Genomic DNA, 18,317 nt, shown 5'->3' with positions numbered 1-18,317 from the left:
ATGGGTACGATGTGCTCTAGTCATTCCTAGGCCCGATCCCTCTTCAATGCAATTTTTCGATTAAATCCATTGTATTTTTTGCTGAGAAGGGATCAAAAACTAAAAAAACTGCACAAAGAAGGGATTAAAACTATGACATCTTGTCTTACACCTCTCCCACGCTAACTGGTCTGTCTAATATAATTTTACACAGGCAACGACTGCTATGCAAACAGTTTTTCTGTGCAAGCGTGCAAGCAAACCATCTGATCCATTAGATTATGATCACCAGAGCACAGACACTTGGTTCCTTTGGCTCCTTTTGAATTGGATCCCTAACTTGAATATTTATTGGTTTGTGTTGAACCTTTATGCACCTGTAATACATGAATACTTGGTAAACTAGTTAGTCCATGTGTTTGTGTTGACGATCAACCACAAAAATTAATCTTAGGAAAAGGTTAAGCCTATTTCCCTTTCAATCTCCCCCTTTTTGGTGATTGATGCCAACACAAACCAAAGCAAATATATAAAGTGCAGAAATGAACTAGTTTGCATTTTGGAATGTGCATATGTTACTTGGAATTAAACCAATTTATAATCTCACTAGATATGTATGGATTGATTTTCTTTTTATTTAACATTTTGGACCACATTTGCACCACTTGTTTTGTTTTTGCCAATTCTTTTGGAAAATCTTTTCAAAGTCTTTTTTGCAAATAGTCAAAGGTATATGAATAAGATTGCAAGAAGCATTTTCAAAATTTAAAATTTCTCCCCCTGTTTCAAATGCTTTTCCTTTGACTGAACAAAACTCCCCCTGAATGAAATTCTCCTCTTAGCTTTCAAGAGGGTTTTGAGATATATATCAATTTGGAATATAGATACCAATTGAGATATTATTTCTTGAGGAATACTGATTTGAAATATACCTATTAAAACTTTATTTCGAAATTTTTTGAAATGGTGGTGATGCGGTCCTTTTGCTTTGTGCTCACCTTTTGAAATGGTGGACAGTCCGGTGCGCCACCGGACACTGTCCGGTGCGCCAGCCACGTCACCAGGCCGTTGGGTTCCGACCGTTGGAGCTCTGACTTGTGGGCCCGCCTGGCTGTCCGGTGGCGCACCGGACAAGTCCTGTAGACTGTCCGGTGTGCCACCCGCGCGTGCTCTGCCCTTCTGCGCGCACTGGCGCGCATTTAATGCGTTGCAGTCGACCATTGGCGCGAAGTAGTCGTTGCTCCGTTGGCTCACCGGACAGTCCGGTGTGCACCGGACATGTCCGGTGAATTATAGCGGAGCGGATTCCCGAAGCTGGCGAGTTCAGAGTCGCTCTCCCCTGGAGCACCAGACACTGTCCGGTGGTGCACCGGACAGTCCGGTGAATTATAGCGGAGCGCCTCTTAGAATTCCCGAAGGTGCTAAGTTTGGCTTGAAGTCCCCTGGTGCACCGGACACTGTCCAGTGGTGCACCAGACACTGTCCGGTGGCACACCGGACAGTCCGGTGCGCCAGACCAGGGCACACTTCGGTTATCCCTTGCTCTCTTTGATGAACCCTTTTCTTGGTCTTTTTATTGGCTTAGTGTGAACCTTTGGCACCTGTATAACTTAGAGACTAGAGCAAACTAGTTAGTCAATTATTTGTGTTGGGCAATTCAACCACCAAAATCATTTAGGAAATAGGTGTAAGCCTAATTCCCTTTCAATCTCCCCCTTTTTGGTGATTGATGCCAACACAAACCAAAGCAAGTATATAAGTGCATAATTGAACTAGTTTGCATAATGTAAGTGCAAAGGTTACTTAGAATTTAGCCAATAACTACTCATAAGATATGCATGGATTGTTTCTTTTATTTTTATCATTTTGGACCACGCTTGCACCACTTGTTTTGTTTTTGCAAATTCTTTTGTAAATCCTTTTTCAAAGTCCTTTTGCAAATAGTCAAAGGTAAATGAATAAGATTTTGCGAAGCATTTTCAAGATTTGAAATTTTCTCCCCCTGTTTCAAATGCTTTTCCCTTGACTTAAACAAAACTCCCCCTTAATAAAATCCTCCTCTTAGTGTTCAAGAGGGTTTTAAGATATCGATTTTGAAAATACTACTTTCTCCCCCTTTTGAACACAAAAAGATACCATTTGCAATTTACCAATTGAAAATCATTAGTTTTTTTTTTAAAAAATAGGTGGTGGTGGTGGTGCGGGCCTTTTGCTTTGGGCTCATGCTCTCTCCCCCTTTGGCATAAATCGCCAAAAACGGAGTCATGAGAGCCCTTGAAATAACTTTCTCCCCCTTTGGTAAAAAACATATGAGTGAAGATTATACCAAAAGACGGAGAGTTGCTCGGAGCGACGGCGAAGGATGAGTTACGGAGTGGAAGCCTTTGTCTTCGCCGAAGACTCCAATTCCCTTTCAATATACCTATGACTTGGTTTGAAATTCACTTGGAAACACATTAGTCATAACACATGAAAGAGATATGATCAAAGGTATATAAATTGAGCTATGTATGCAAGACATCAAAAGAAATTCCTAGAATCAAGAATATTTAACTCATGCCTAAGTTTGTTAAAGGTTTGTTCATCTAGTGGCTTGGTAAAGATATCGGCTAATTGATCTTTAGTATTAATGTAAGCAATCTCGATATCTCCCTTTTGTTGGTGATCCCTTAAGAAGTGGTATCGAATGGCTATGTGTTTAGTGCGGCTATGCTCAATGGGATTATCCGCCATGCGGATTGCACTCTCATTATCACATAGAAGAGGAACTTTGGTTAATTTGTAACCGTAGTCCCTGAGGGTTTGCCTCATCCAAAGTAGTTGCGCGCAATAATGGCCTGCGGCAATGTACTCGGCCTTGGCGGTAGAAAGAGCTACGGAATTTTGCTTCTTTGAAGCCCAAGACACCAAGGATCTTCCTAAGAACTGGCAAGTCCCCGATGTGCTCTTTCTATTAATTTTACACCCCGCCCAATCGGCATCCGAATAACCAGTTAAATCAAAAGTGGATCCCCTAGGATACCAAAGCCCAAACTTAGGAGTATAAACTAAATATCTCAAGATTCGTTTTACGGCTGTAAGGTGAGCTTCCTTAGGGTCGGCTTGGAATCTTGCACACATAAATAGAGTAAAGACCCTATCATCGACCGATATACCTTTTGATCGACGGATTTACCTTCCGTGTCGAGGTCAAGATGCCCATTAGTTCCCATGGGTGTCTTGATGGGTTTGGCATCCTTCATCCCAAACTTGTTTAGAATATCTTGAGTATACTTCGTTTGGCTTAGGAAGGTGCCCTCTTGGAGTTGCTTCACTTGAAATCCTAAGAAGTACTTCAACTCCCCCATCATTGACATCTCGAATTTTTGTGTCATGATCCTACTAAATTCTTCACATGTAGACTCGTTAGTAGACCCAAATATAATATCATCAACATAAATTTGGCATACAAACAAGTCATTTTCAAGAGTTTTAGTGAATAAAGTAGGATCAGCCTTTCCGACTTTGAAGCCATTATCTATAAGGAAATCTCTAAGGCATTCATACCATGCTCTTGGGGCTTGCTTGAGCTCATAAAGCGCCTTAGAGAGTTTATAAACATGGTTAGGGTACTCACTATCTTCAAAGTCGGGAGGTTGCTCAACATAGACCTCTTCCTTGATTGGTCCATTGAGGAAGGCACTCTTCACGTCCATTTGGTAAAGCTTGAAGCCATGGTAAGTAGCATAGGCCAATAATATACGAATTGACTCAAGCCTAGCTACGGGTGCATAGGTTTCACCGAAATCCAAACCTTCGACTTGGGAGTATCCTTTGGCCACAAGTCGGGCTTTGTTCCTTGTCACCACACCATGCTCGTCTTGCTTGTTGCGGAAGACCCATTTGGTTCCTACAACATTTTGATTAGGACGTGGAACCAAATGCCATACCTCATTCCTAGTGAAGTTGTTGAGCTCCTCTTGCATCGCCACCACCCAATCCGCATCTTGTAGTGCTTCCTCTACCCTGTGTGGTTCAATAGAGGAAACAAAAGAGTAATGCTCATAAAAATGTGCAACACGAGATCTAGTGGTTACCCCCTTATGGATGTCGCCGAGGATGGTGTCGACGGGGTGATCTCGTTGGATTGCTTGGTGGACTCTTGGGTGTGGCGGACTTGCTTCTTCATCCTCCTTATCTTGAGCATTTGTATCTCCCCCTTGATCATTGCCGTCATCTTGAGGTGGCTCATCTTGTTGATTTTTTCCTTCATCCACTTGAGCCTCATCCTCGTTTTGAGTTGGTGGATATGCTTGCGTGGAGGAGGATGGTTGATCTTGTGCATTTGGAGGCTCTTTGGATTCCTTAGGACACACATCCCCAATGGACATGTTCCTTAGCGCGATGCACGGAGTCTCTTCACCTATCTCATCAAGATCAACTTGCTCTACTTGAGAGCCGTTAGTCTCATCAAACACAACGTCACAAGAAACTTCAACTTGTCTAGAGGACTTGTTAAAGACTCTATATGCCCTTGTGTTTGAATCATATCCTAGTAAAAAACCTTCTACAGTCTTAGGAGCAAATTTAGATTTTCTACCTCTTTTAACAAGAATAAAGCATTTGCTACCAAAGACTCTAAAATATGAAATGTTGGGCCTTTTACCGGTTAGGAGTTTGTATGATGTCTTCTTGAGGATTCGGTGTAGATACAACCGGTTGATGGCGTAGCAGGCGGTGTTGACCGCCTCGGCCCAAAACCGATCCGAAGTCTTGTACTCATCAAACATGGTTCTTGCCATGTCCAATAGAGTTCGATTCTTCCTCTCCACTACACCATTTTGTTGTGGCGTGTAGGGAGAAGAGAACTCATGCTTGATGCCCTCCTCCTCAAGGAAGCCTTCAATTTGTGAGTTCTTGAACTCCGTCTCGTTGTCGCTTCTTATTTTCTTGATCCTTAAGCCGAACTCATTTTGAGCCCGTCTCAAGAATCCCTTTAAGGTTTCTTGGGTATGAGATTTTTCCTGCAAAAAGAATACCCAAGTGAAGCGAGAATAATCATCCACAATAACTAGACAGTACTTACTCCCGCCGATGCTTATGTAAGCAATCGGGCCGAATAGATCCATGTGTAGGAGCTCCAGTGGCCTGTTAGTCGTCATGATGTTCTTATGTGGATGGTGAGCACCAACTTGCTTCCCTGCTTGGCATGCGCTACAAATCCTGTCTTTCTCAAAATGAACATTTGTTAATCCTAAAATGTGCTCTCCCTTTAGAAGCTTATGAAGATTCTTCATCCCAACATGTGCTAGTCGGCGATGCCAGAGCCAGCCCATGTTGGTCTTAGCAATTAAGCAAGTGTCGAGTTCAGCTCTATCAAAATTTACTAAGTATAGCTGACCCTCTAATACTCCCTTAAATGCTATTGAATCATCACTTCTTCTAAAGACAGTGACACCTACATTAGTGAAAAGACAGTTGTAGCCCATTTTGCATAATTGAGAAACGGAAAGCAAATTGTAATCTAATGAATCTACAAGAAAAACATTGGAAATAGAATGGTCAGGAGATATAGCAATTTTACCCAATCCTTTGACCAAACCTTGATTTCCATCCCCGAATGTGATAGCTCGTTGGGAATCTTGGTTTTTCTCGTAGGAGGAGAACATCTTCTTCTCCCCTGTCATGTGGTTTGTGCACCCGCTGTCGATTACTCAGCTTGAGCCCCCGGATGCATAAACCTACAAAACAAGTTTAGTTCTTGACTTTAGGTACCCAAATGGTTTTGGGTCCTTTGGCATTAGACACAAGAACTTTGGGTACCCAAACACAAGTCTTTGATCCCTTGTGTTTGCCCCCAACATACTTGGCAACTACCTTGCCGGATTTGTTAGTTAAAACATATGATGCATCAAAAGTTTTGAATGAAATGGCATGATCATTTGATGCACTAGGAGTTTTCTTCCTAGGCAACTTAGCACGGGTTGGTTGCCTAGAACTAGATGTCTCACCCTTATACATAAAAGCATGGTTAAGGCCAGAGTGAGACTTCCTAGAATGAATTCTCCTAATTTTGCTCTCGGGATAACCGGCAGGGTACAAATTGTAACCCTCGTTATCCTGAGGCATGGGAGCCTTGCCCTTAACAAAGTTGGACAATTTCTTAGGAGGGGCATTAAGTTTGACATTGTCCCCCTTTTGGAAGCCAATGCCATCCTTTATGCCAGGGCGTCTCCCACTATAGAGTATTTAGAGCACCTAGAGGGGGGGTGAATAGGTGATCCTGTAAAACTTGAACTTAATGCCACAAAAACTTGGTTAAGCGTTAGCACAGCAGTGTCAAGTGGCTAGAGAAGAGTCTTAGCAAAACACAATAACCACAAGAGAATCAACACAGATAGACACAGTGGTTTATCTCGTGGTTCGGCCAAGTACAACACTTGCCTACTTCCACGTTGTGGCGTCCCAACGGACGAGGGTTGCAATCAACCCCTCTCAAGCGGTCCAAAGACCCACTTGAATACCACGGTGTTTTGCTTTTCTTTTCTATATCCCGTTCGCGAGGAATCTCCACAACTTGGAGCCTCTCGCCCTTACACTTTGATGTTCACAAAGAAGCACAGAGTAAGGGAGGGATGAGCAACTCACACAAGACACAAATATCACAGCAAATACGCACACACAAGACTCAGACTTGAGCTCAAGAGACTATCACAAGTTTCACACTAGAACGGAGCTCAAATCACTAAGAATGTCGAACAAGTGCGCAAGAATGGAGTGTGAGTGATCAACAATGCTCAAAGGATGCTTGGTTCTCTCCTCCATGCGCCAAGGGGTCCCTTTTATAGCCCCAAGGCAGCTAGGAGCCATTGAGAGCAATCTGGGAAGGCAATTCTTGCCTTCTGTCGCCTGGCGCACCGGACAGTCCGGTGCGGATTTCCTTCCTTATTTGGCGAAGCCGACCGTTGGCAGCCTTGGAGCCGTTTGCGCACCGGACACTGTCCGGTGCACACCGGACAGTCCGGTGCCCCCGACTAGCCGTTGGCTCAGCCACGTGTCCCGCGCGGATCGAGCGGCTGACCGTTGGCCCGGCCGACCGTTGGCTCACCGGACAGTCCGGTGCACACCGGACAGTCCGGTGAATTATAGCCGTACGCCGTTAATCAATTCCCGAGAGCAGCAAGTTCGCCTGAGTCTGCCTGGCGACCGGACACTGTCCGGTGCACCACCGGACAGTCCGGTGCACCCAGACTGAGCAGACTTTGTCTGAACAAAGCTATCTCTTTTCCAATTTGATTTCTCCTGTTTCCAGCACTTAGACACAATACATCAGTCCATAAAACAATGTACTAAGTCTAGAAACATACCTTTTGACTTGATTTGCACTTTGTCCACCACTTTGCATAGATCAACACTTAGGCACTTGTGTTGAACACTAAATCACCAAAATACTTAGAAATGACCCAAAGGCACATTTCCCTTTCAAGCATACTACGAGCAAATTTAAATTTTTCATTTTCAAGTTCATGCTTGGAAATTTTAGCATCTAATTTTGCTATATGATCATTTTGTTGCTTAATTAATACCATATGATCATGAATAGCATCAATATCAACATCTCTACATCTAGTGCAAATAGAAGTATGTTCAACGGTAGATGTAGAGGGTTTGCAAGATTTTAATTCTACAACCTTAGCATGCAATATATCATTTTTGCTTCTAAGGTCGGAAATGGAAGCATTGCAAACATCTAATTCTTTAGCCTTAGCAAGCAATTTTTCATTTTCTATTCTAAGGCTAACAAGAGAAATGTTTAATTCTTCAATCTTAGCAAGCAAATCAACATTATCATCTCTAAGATTGGGAATTGAAACATTACAAGCATTTGAATCAACCTTAGCTAACAAATTAGCATTTTCATTTCTAAGGTTGTCAATAGTCTCATGGCAAGTGCTTAGCTCACTAGATAATTTTTCGCACTTCTCTACTTCTAGAGCATAAGCATTTTTCACCTTAACATGCTTTTTGTTTTCTTTAATAAGGAAGTCCTCTTGAGTGTCCAAGAGATCATCCTTCTCATGAATAGCACTAATCAATTCATTTAATTTTTCCTTTTGTTGCATGTTTAGGTTGGCAAAAAGAGTACACAAATTATCTTCCTCGTCACTAGCATTATCATCGCTAGAAGACTCATATCTAGTGGAGGATTTGGATTTAACCTTCTTCTTTTTGCCGTCCTTTGCCATGAGGCACTTGTGGCCGACGTTGGGGAAGAGAAGGCCCTTGTTGATGGCGATGTTGGCGGCATCCTCGTCGGAGGAGGAGTCGGAGGAGCTCTCGTCCGAGTCCCACTCGCGGCATACATGGGCGTCGTCACCCTTCTTCTTGTAGTATTTCTTCTTCTCCTTTCTTCTCTCCTTCTTGTCGTCGCCCCTGTCACTGTCACTAGATAGTGGACATTTTGCAAAAAAATGACCGGGCTTACCACATTTGTAGCAAACTTTCTTGGAGCAAGGCTTGTAATCTTTCCCCCTCCTTTGCTTGAGGATTTGGCGGAAGCTCTTGATGACGAGCGCCATTTCCTCGTTGTCGAGCTTGGAGGCGTCGATGGGTGTTCTACTCGATGTAGACTCCTCCTTCTTCTCTTCTGTCGCCTTAAATGCGACCGATTGTGCTTCGGATGTGGAGGGACCATCAAGCTCGTTGATCTTCCTTGAGCCTTTGATCATGAACTCAAAGCTCACAAAATTCCCGATCACTTCCTCGGGAGTCATTAGTGTATATCTAGGATTGCCACGAATCAATTGAACTTGAGTAGGGTTAAGGAAAATAAGTGATCTTAGAATAACCTTAACCATTTCGTGGTCATCCCATTTTTTGCTCCCGAGGTTGCGCACTTGATTCACCAAGGTTTTGAGCCGGTTGTACATGTCTTGTGGCTCCTCCCCTTGGCGAAGACGGAAGCGACCGAGCTCCCCCTCGATCGTCTCCCGCTTGGTGATCTTGGTTAGCTCATCTCCTTCGTGCGCGGTTTTGAGCACGTCCCAAACTTCCTTGGCGCTCTTTAATCCTTGCACCTTGTTATACTCCTCTCGACTTAGAGAGGCGAGGAGTATAGTTGTGGCTTGGGAGTTGAAGTGCTCGATTTGGGCCACTTCATCCTCATCATAATCTTCATCCCCTACGGATGGTACCTGTACACCAAACTCAACGACATCCCATATACTTTTGTGGAGTGAGGTTAGATGAAATCGCATTAAATCACTCCACCTTGCATAATCTTCACCATCAAAAGTTGGTGGTTTGCCTAATGGGACGGAAAGTAAAGGTGTATGTTTAGGAATGCGAGGATAGCGTAAGGGGATCTTACTAAACTTCTTGCGCTCATGGCGCTTAGAAGTAATGGATGGCGCGTCGGAGCCGGAGGTGGAAGGTGATGAAGTGTCGGTCTCGTAGTAGACCACCTTCCTCATCTTCTTTTTCTTGTCGCCACTCCGATGCGACTTGTGGGAAGAGGCTTTCTTCTCCTTCCCCTTCCCTTTGTTGCGGGACTCTTCCGATGTAGCCTTCCCGTGGCTTGTAGTGGGCTTGTCGTCGGTCTCCATCTCCTTCTTAGCGTGATCTCCCGACATCACTTCGAGCGGTTAGGCTCTAATGAAGCACCGGGTTCTGATACCAATTGAAAGTCGCCTAGAGGGGGGTGAATAGGGCAAATCTAAAATTTACAAACTTAATCACAACTACAAGTCGGGTTAGCGTTAGAAATATAACCGAGTCCGAGAGAGAGGGTGCAAAACAAATCACAAGCGAATAAAGAGTGTGACACGCGGATTTGTTTTACTGAGGTTCGATTCTTGCAAACCTACTCCCCGTTGAGGTGGTCACAAAGACCGGGTCTCTTTCAACCCTTTCCCCCTCTCAAACGATCCCTCGGGCCGAGTGAGCTTTTCTTCTCAATCAACTGGAACACAAAGTTCCCACAAGGACCACCACACGATTGGTGTCTCTTGTCTCAATTACAAGTGAGTTTGATCTCAAGAAAGAATGAGAAAGAAAGCAATCCAAGCGCAAGAGCTCAAAAGAACACAACAAATCACTCTCACTTAACACTAAGGCTTTTGTGGAATTGGGAGAGGATTTGATCACTTGGGTGTGTCTAGACTTGAATGTTAGAGCTCTTGTAAGTAGTTGAAAGGTGGAAAACTTGGATGACTTGAATGTGGGGTGGTTGGGGGTATTTATAGCCCCAACCACCAAACTAGCCATTTGTTGGAGGCTGCTGTCGCATGGCGCACCAGACAGTCCGGTGCGCCAGCCACGTCACTAGGCCGTTGGGTTCCGACCGTTGGAGCTCTGACTTGTGGGCCCGCCTGGCTGTCCGGTGGCGCACCGGACAAGTCCTGTAGACTGTCCGGTGTGCCACCCGCGCGTGCTCTGCCCCTTTGTGCGCACTGGCGTGCATTTAATGCGTTGCAGTTGACCGTTGGCGCGAAGTAGCCATTGCTCCGCTGGCTCACCGGATAGTCCGGTGTGCACCGGACATGTCCGGTGAATTATAGCGGAGCGGATTCCCGAAGCTGGCGAGTTCAGAGTCGCTCTCCCCTGGAGCACCGGACACTGTCCGGTGGTGCACCGGACAGTCCGGTGAATTATAGCGGAGCGCCTCTGAGAATTCCCGAAGGTGCGAAGTTTGGCTTGAAGTCCCCTAGTGCACCGGACACTGTCCGGTGCGCCAGACCAGGGCACACTTCGGTTATCCCTTGCTCTCTTTGATGAACCATTTTCTTGGTCTTTTTATTGGCTTAGTGTGAACCTTTGGCACCTGTATAACTTAGAGACTAGAGCAAACTAGTTAGTCTAATTATTTGTGTTGGGAAATTCAACCACCAAAATCATTTAGGAAATAGGTGTAAGCCTAATTCCCTTTCAGATACTCACTATCTTCAAAGCCGGGAGGTTGCTCAACATAGACCTCTTCCTTGATAGGTCCATTGAGGAAGACACTTTTCACGTCCATTTGATAAAGCTTAAAGCCATGGTAAGTAGCATAGGCAAGTAATATACGAATTGACTCAAGCCTAGCTACAGGTGCATAAGTTTCATCAAAATCTAAACTTCGACTTGTGAATAACCTTTGGCCACAAGTCGGGTTTTGTTTCTTATCACCACACCATGCGCATCTTGCTTGTTGCGGAATACCTACTTGGTACCTACAACATTTTGATTAGGACGTGGAACTAAATGCCATACCTCATTCCTTGTGAATTTGTTGAGTTCCTCTTGCATCACCAGCACCCAATCCGGATCTCTTAGTGCATCCTCTATCATGTAAGGCTCAATAGAGGACACAAAAGAGTAATGCTCACAGAAATGTGAACTCGAGATCTAGTGGTTACCCCTTATGAATATCACCGAGGATGGAGTTGACGGGGTGATCTCGTTGAATTGCATGGTGGACTCTTGGTTGTGGCGGTCTTTGACCCTGAATTTCTTGATCATCTTCCCTGTCTTGATTGTCTTCATCTCCCCCTTGACCATTGCCTCTTCTTGAGGTGGCTCATCCTCTTGTTCTTCATTTTTATCATCTTGAGCCTTTTCCTCATCGTGGGTGGATGGAGATGTTTGGTTGGAAGATGACGGTTGATCTTGTGCTTGTGTGGGCTCTTTGGATTCCTTAGGACACACATCCCCAATGGACATGTTCCTTAGCGCGATGCACGAAGCCTCTTCATCATCTAATTCATCAAGATCAACTTGCTCCACTTGGGAGCCATTAGTCTCATCAAACACAATGTCACAAGAAACTTCAACTAATCCAGTGGATTTGTTGAAGACTCTTTATGCCCTTGTGTTTGAGTCGTATCCTAGTAAAAAGCCTTCTACAACCTTAGGAACAAATTTAGATTTTCTACCTCTTTTAACAAGAATAAAACATTTGCTTCCAAAGACTCTAAAATATGATACATTGGCCTTTTTACCGGTGAGGAGTTCGTATGATGTCTTCTTGAGGATTTGGTGAAGATATAACCGGTTGATGGAGTAGCAGGCGGTGTTAATCGCCTCGGCCCAAAACCGGTCTGGTGTCTTGTACTCATCAAGCATGGTTCTTGCCATGTCCAATAGAGTTCTATTCTTCCTCTCCACTACACCATTTTGTTGAGGTGTGTAGGGAGAAGAGAACTCATGCTTGATGCCCTCATCCTCAAGAAAGCCTTCAATTTGTGAATTCTTGAACTCCGTCCCATTATCGCTTATTATCTTTTTTATTCTTAATCCGAACTCATTTTGAGCCCATCTTAAGAATCCCTTTAAGGTCTCTTGGGTTTGTGATTTTTTCTGCAAAAAGAACACCCAAGTGAAGCGAGAATAATCATCCACAATAACTAGACAATACTTACTCCTACTGATGCTTATGTAAGCGATCAGGCCGAATAGATCCATGTGGAGTAGCTCGAGCGACCTGTCAGTCGTCGTGATGTTCTTGTGTGGATGGTGAGCGTCAACTTGCTTTACTGCTTGGCATGCGCTACAAACCCTGTCTTTCTGAAAATGAACATTTATTAGTCCTAAAATGTGTTCTCCCTTTAAAAGTTTGTGAAGATTCTTCATCCCAACATGGGCTAGTCGGCGATGCCAGAGCCAACCCATGTTAGTCTTAGTGATTAAGCAAGTGTCAAGTTTAGCTTTGTTATCATTAAAATCAACTAAATATAGCTGACCCTCTAACACTCCCTTAGATGTTATTTAATTATCACTTCTTCTAAAGACAGTAACACCTATATCTGTAAATAGACAGTTGTAGCCCATTTTACATAATTGAGAAACTGAAAGCACGTTGTAATCTAAGGAATCTACGAGAAAAACATTGGAAATAGAATGATCAGGTGGTATAGCAATTTTACCCAAACCTGTGACCAAACCTTGATTTCCATCCCCGAATGTGATAGATCGTTGGGGATCTTCGCTTTTCTCATAGGAGGAGAACATTCTCTTCTCCCCTGTCATGTGGTTTGTGTACCCGCTATCGATTATCCAACTTGAACCACCAGATGCATAAACCTACAAAACAATTTTAGGCCTTGTTCTTAGGTACCCAAACAGTCTTGGGTCCTTTGACGTTAGAAACAAGCACCTTGGGTACCCAAACACAAGTCTTTGGACTCTTGTGTTTGCCCCCAACATATTTGGAACTATTTTTCCTGATTTGTTAGTAAGCACATAAGATACATCAAAAGTCTTAAATGAAATGTTATGCTCATTTGATGCAACAGGAGTTTTCTTTTTAGGCATTTTGACATGTGTAGAATGCCTAAAGCTAGAAGCCTCATTTTTATACATAAAAGCATGATGAGAAACAATGTGAGGTTTTCTAGCATGTATTCTCCTAATCTTGTGCTCAGGATAGTTAGCATGATATAAAATGTAGCCTTCACTATCCTGAACCATGGGAGCCTTGCCCTTAACAAAATTGGACAATCTCTTAGGGGCATTAAGCTTGACATTGCTCCCATGTTGGTAACCAATGCCATCCTTAATGCCAGGGCGTCTCTCATTGTAAAGCATGCTACGAGCAAATTTAAAATTTTCATTTTCAAGCTCATGCTCGGCAATTTTAGCATCTAATTTGGCTATATGATCATTTTGTTTCTTAATCATGGCAAGGTGATCATCTATAGCCTCAACATTAATGTCTCTACATCTAGTGCAAATAGAAACATGGTCAACAGATCTTCTATCTTAGATTTTAACATGTCATTTTCATTTATAAGACAAGAAATAGAATCATTGCAAACATTTAAATCTTTAACCTTAGAAACTAGGCTAGCATTTTCATCTCTAAGGTTAGAAATTTAATCTTGACAAATGCTAAGCTCCTTAGATAAATTTTCACATTTTTCTACTTCCTGAGCATAAGCAATTTTCAATTTAACATGTTTTTTGTTTTCTTTAATAAGGAAGTCCTCTTGGCTATCCAAGAGTTCATCCTTCTCATGAATAGCTTCTATTAATTCATTTAATTTTTTCTTTTGTTTCATGCTGAGGTTGGCAAAAAAGAGTAAGTAAATCATCTTTATTTTTACTAAAGCTACCCTCATCACTAGATGTTGTATATTTAGGGGTGTCTCTAGAGTGTACCTTCTTTTTCTTGCCGTCCTTAGCCATTAAACATTTGTGGCCGACGTTGGGGAAGAGGAGACCCTTGTTGACGGCGATGTTGGCGGCGTCCTCGTCGAAGGAGGAGTCGGTGGAGCTCTCATCGGAGTCCCATTCTCGACACACGTGGGCATCCCCGCCCTTTCTTTTGTAGTACCTTTTCTTCTCCTTCTTATTCCCTTTCTTGTCGTCGTCCCTGTCACTTTCACTTGACATTGGACATTTTGCAATAAAATGACCGGGCTTACCACATTTGTAGCACACCCTTTTGGAGCGGGGTTTGTAGTCCTTCCCCCTCCTTTGCTTGAGGATTTGGCGGAAGCTCTTGATGATGAGCGTCATTTCCTCGTTGTCGAGCTTGGAGGCGTCGATGGGAAGCCTACTTGATGTAGACTCCTCTTTCTTCTCTTCCGTCGCTTTGAATGCGACGGGTTGCACCTCGGGTGTGGAGGTGGCACCTTGCTCCAAGTTGACAATGTGTTTGGAGTCTTTGATCATTATCTCAAAGCTCACAAACTTGCCAATCACCTCCTCAGGAGACATTAGTTTATATCTAGAATCCCCACGTATTAATTGAACTTGAGTAGGATTGCGCAATACAAGGGATCTAAGAATAACCTTGACCATTTCATGGTCGTCCCATTTGGTGCTCTCGAGGTTGCGCACTTGGTTGACCATCATATTGAGCCGGTTGTACATGGCTTGCGGCTCTTCCCCTTTGTTGAGGACGAATCGACCGAGTTCTCCCTCGATCGTTTTGCGCTTGGTGATCTTGGTCACCTCGTCCCCTTCGTGCGCCGTTTTGAGGACATCCCAAATTTCCTTGGCGCTCTTTAACCCTTGCACCTTATTATACTCCTCTCAACATAGAGAGGCGAGGAGTATAGAAGTTGCTTGAGTTAAAGTGCCTAATTTGGGCGGTCTCGTTCGAGTCATAGTCCTTGTCCCCCACCTGTGGTACCTGCGCTCCAAATTCAACTATGTCCCATATGCTTTCGTGGAGTGAGGTTAGATGATGCCTCATTTTATCACTCCACATACAATAATCCTCACCATCAAAATATGGTGGTTTGCCTAGGGGAACGGAAAGTAATGGAGCACGCTTATAAATACGGGGATAGCGTAGGGGCATCTTACTATGCCCCTGTTTGTTTCAGCTTTTTAGAGCTTCTGGCCACCAAAAGCTGCTGCAGACTACCAAACGCTCAGCTTTTCAGTCAGCTTCTATAAAATTCGTTTGATTAAAAATCATTCAACATTAACATAAACACATAATCGGTTGAGTCGTTGTAATAGTAGGAATCCGCCACTTTCTAGATCCTGAGTCCTATGGACATATTTATCTTCCTCCGCACGTAATCCTAATGATACTCAGATTCTCTACACAGCCAGATTTTCCCCACATCCAGATTTTCAGAAAAGCTAGTCAGAAAAAAGCTGAACCAAACAGCCCCTATACTTCTTGCGCTCATGGCGCTTAGAAGCGGTGGATGACTCGGAGCTCGATGTGGAGGGGGACAAAGAGTCGGTCTCGTAGTAGACGACCTTCTTCATCTTCTTCTTCTTGTCACCTCTCCGATGTGACTTGGTGGAGGAAGAGGATTCCTCCTTATGCTTGTGGCCAGACTCCCTTGAAAGGGTTCTCCCCGAGCTTGCGGGCTTGTCACCGGTCATGATCTCCCTCTTGGCGTGATCTCCCTACATCACTTCGAGTTGTTAGACTCTAATGAAGCACCGGGCTCTGATACCAATTGAAAGTCACCTAGAGGGGGTGAATAGGCGTAATCTGAAATTTACAACTTTAAACACACACTACAAGCCGGGGTTAGCGTTAGAACAAAAGACAAGTCTGGGAGAGAGAGGAAAAACAAGTCAAATGAGAATCAAGCGAATGAACATGTTGATTTGTTTTACCGAGGTTCGGTTCCAAAGAACCTAGTCCCCGTTGAGGAGGTGACAAAGACCAGGTCTATTTCAACCCTTTCCCTTTCTCAAACGGTCACTTAGACCGAGTGAACCTTTACCTTAATTAAACGGGTCACTAAGACCCCGCAAGGACCACCACACTCTTAGGTGTCTCTTGCTTTGATTACAAGTCACTTGAGAACAAGAATGAGAAAGAAGAAAGGCAATCCAAGAGGCAAGAGCTCAAAAGAACACGATATCACTCTCTCACAAGTCACTAAGTATTTGAGATGAATTTGGGACTTGGAGAGGCTTTGATCTTTTGAATTGTGTCTAGGAGTGAATGCTAGAGCTCTTGTATTGAATGTGATGTTCAGAAATCTTGGGTGCTTGAAGTTGTGGTGGTTGGGGGGTATTTATAGCCCTCAATCACCAAAGTAGCCGTTGGGGAGGCTGCTCGCGATGGGCGCACCGGACAGTCCGGTGCGCCATCGGACACTCACTGTTCAGTGTCCAGTGCGCCGCCACATCACCCAACTGTTAGGGTTCGGAGCGAAGTCGACCGTTGGAGCTTTGTCTCCTTGCGGCACCGGACAGTCCGGTGCCCTCTGACTTCGTGGCTCTAACTTCTGCCGCTGCACTATTCACGCGCCAGGTACTTTTGCAGTCGATCGTTGCACGCAGATAGCTGTTGCCCGCTGGTTCACCGGACAGTTCGGTGAATTATAGCGGAGCGCGCCTGCGAAAACCCGAGAGTGGTTGCTTGGACCCTGTACGGTCCTGGTGCACCGGACACTGTCCGGTGGCACACCGGACAGTCCGGTGCGCCAGACCACAACACACTTGGGTACCGTTTGGTTCACATATTTGTAACGTAATGGGTAGGTGATAACGTTAAATCATGTTTGTTTTAGTCCAACCGTAATCAGATACCGTACTAAAAATTGATATCGGACTATTCAAACTTGTTACCGACAGTAATCGAGTGTAAACCATTACCATTACCCTTTACGTTACATTTTGTGAACCAAACAGTACCTTGGTTTCTTTGGCACCTTTTGAATTGGATCCCTAACTTGAATATCTATTGGTTTGTGTTGAACCTTTATGCGCATGTAATACACGAATACTTGGCAAACTAGTTAGTCCATGTGTTTGTGTTGACGATCAACCACCGAAATTAATCGTAGGAAAAGGTTAACCCTATTTCCCTTTCAGCTAGATAAACAACAATGTCTAACGGGGAGTGTGGATGCCAGACATTGTGTAGCTAGGGTTAGTACATAGATAAAGATAAGGGCGATGTCGTGGTGCATGTGCGTCAGATGCAAACGTGGCTGGTGCGTGGTGGGTTATGGAGGAAGACATTTAGGCTTGTTCGAAGATCTGCTCCTAATTTTTCCCCACGGTTGGGGCTACATCCCTGGCTACCCCCTCTGTATCTGCCCCTCTCGATTCTAAACCTTTAAAGCTAATTGTTAGTCGGCTAATAAGTTGTTAGTTGGTTTTAGTTGGATCGAGACAGCTAACAACTAAGGACTGTTTGAGGGGCATATGTAACATTTAGCTGACTAATTTTAACCGCTAACTATTAGTTTTAGAGGTTTAGAGTAAGACCTAAATAATGTTGATTTGACTAAAGACAACTACCAAGGTCAACTAATACATGGGAAGGCAACAAGTAATGATGGTTGAATTACACTAGTTAGATACCATGCATGGCTACGGTTTATACGTCACATAGTTAGATATTATTTAAAATGGGATAGTTATTCAAAACATTTCAAATCTTTACAATGAGCAATGGTTTAATCCGGCCTGAGTACGGCTCAGCTCGTTGTCCACCGGGCTCGTGGCGTGTCTGGGCCTTAGATGCGAAATGACAGGCTAGATCCGGCACAACCCGATTTTATTTTTTCTCTATTTTTCTAGTAAGAATATCTATATTATAATTATGTATAGAATATAAAACACAAAAATATATGTGTTCCTTTGGCAGGTAGGCGTAAATAGGGGTGAAAACGGGTCGAGTATATCCGTCGGGTATGGATATAGATAATACAAAATATCGTTTTTATACGGATTCATGTATTGTTATACTCAGGACAGATACGAGCAGTACGAGGATAGTGTAGCTTCAAATTCGGGTCGGATACGAGTACCCGGGTTTCGGTCCATTTTTTATTTTTCTACGTAATATTGTTATAAAATCATAAATTTTACATGTAAACCAGTATGCATATAAAGTTTATATAAAAATCATAGAGGTTGAAGAGATCTACAACTTTGCAGTACATTAT

Source organism: Zea mays, chromosome 3 (assembly GCF_902167145.1).
Source record: "Zea mays cultivar B73 chromosome 3, Zm-B73-REFERENCE-NAM-5.0, whole genome shotgun sequence".
Classification (NCBI taxonomy): domain Eukaryota; kingdom Viridiplantae; phylum Streptophyta; class Magnoliopsida; order Poales; family Poaceae; genus Zea; species Zea mays.
The sequence above is the reverse complement of the archived record's forward strand: the minus strand, read 5'-3'. Positions refer to the sequence as shown.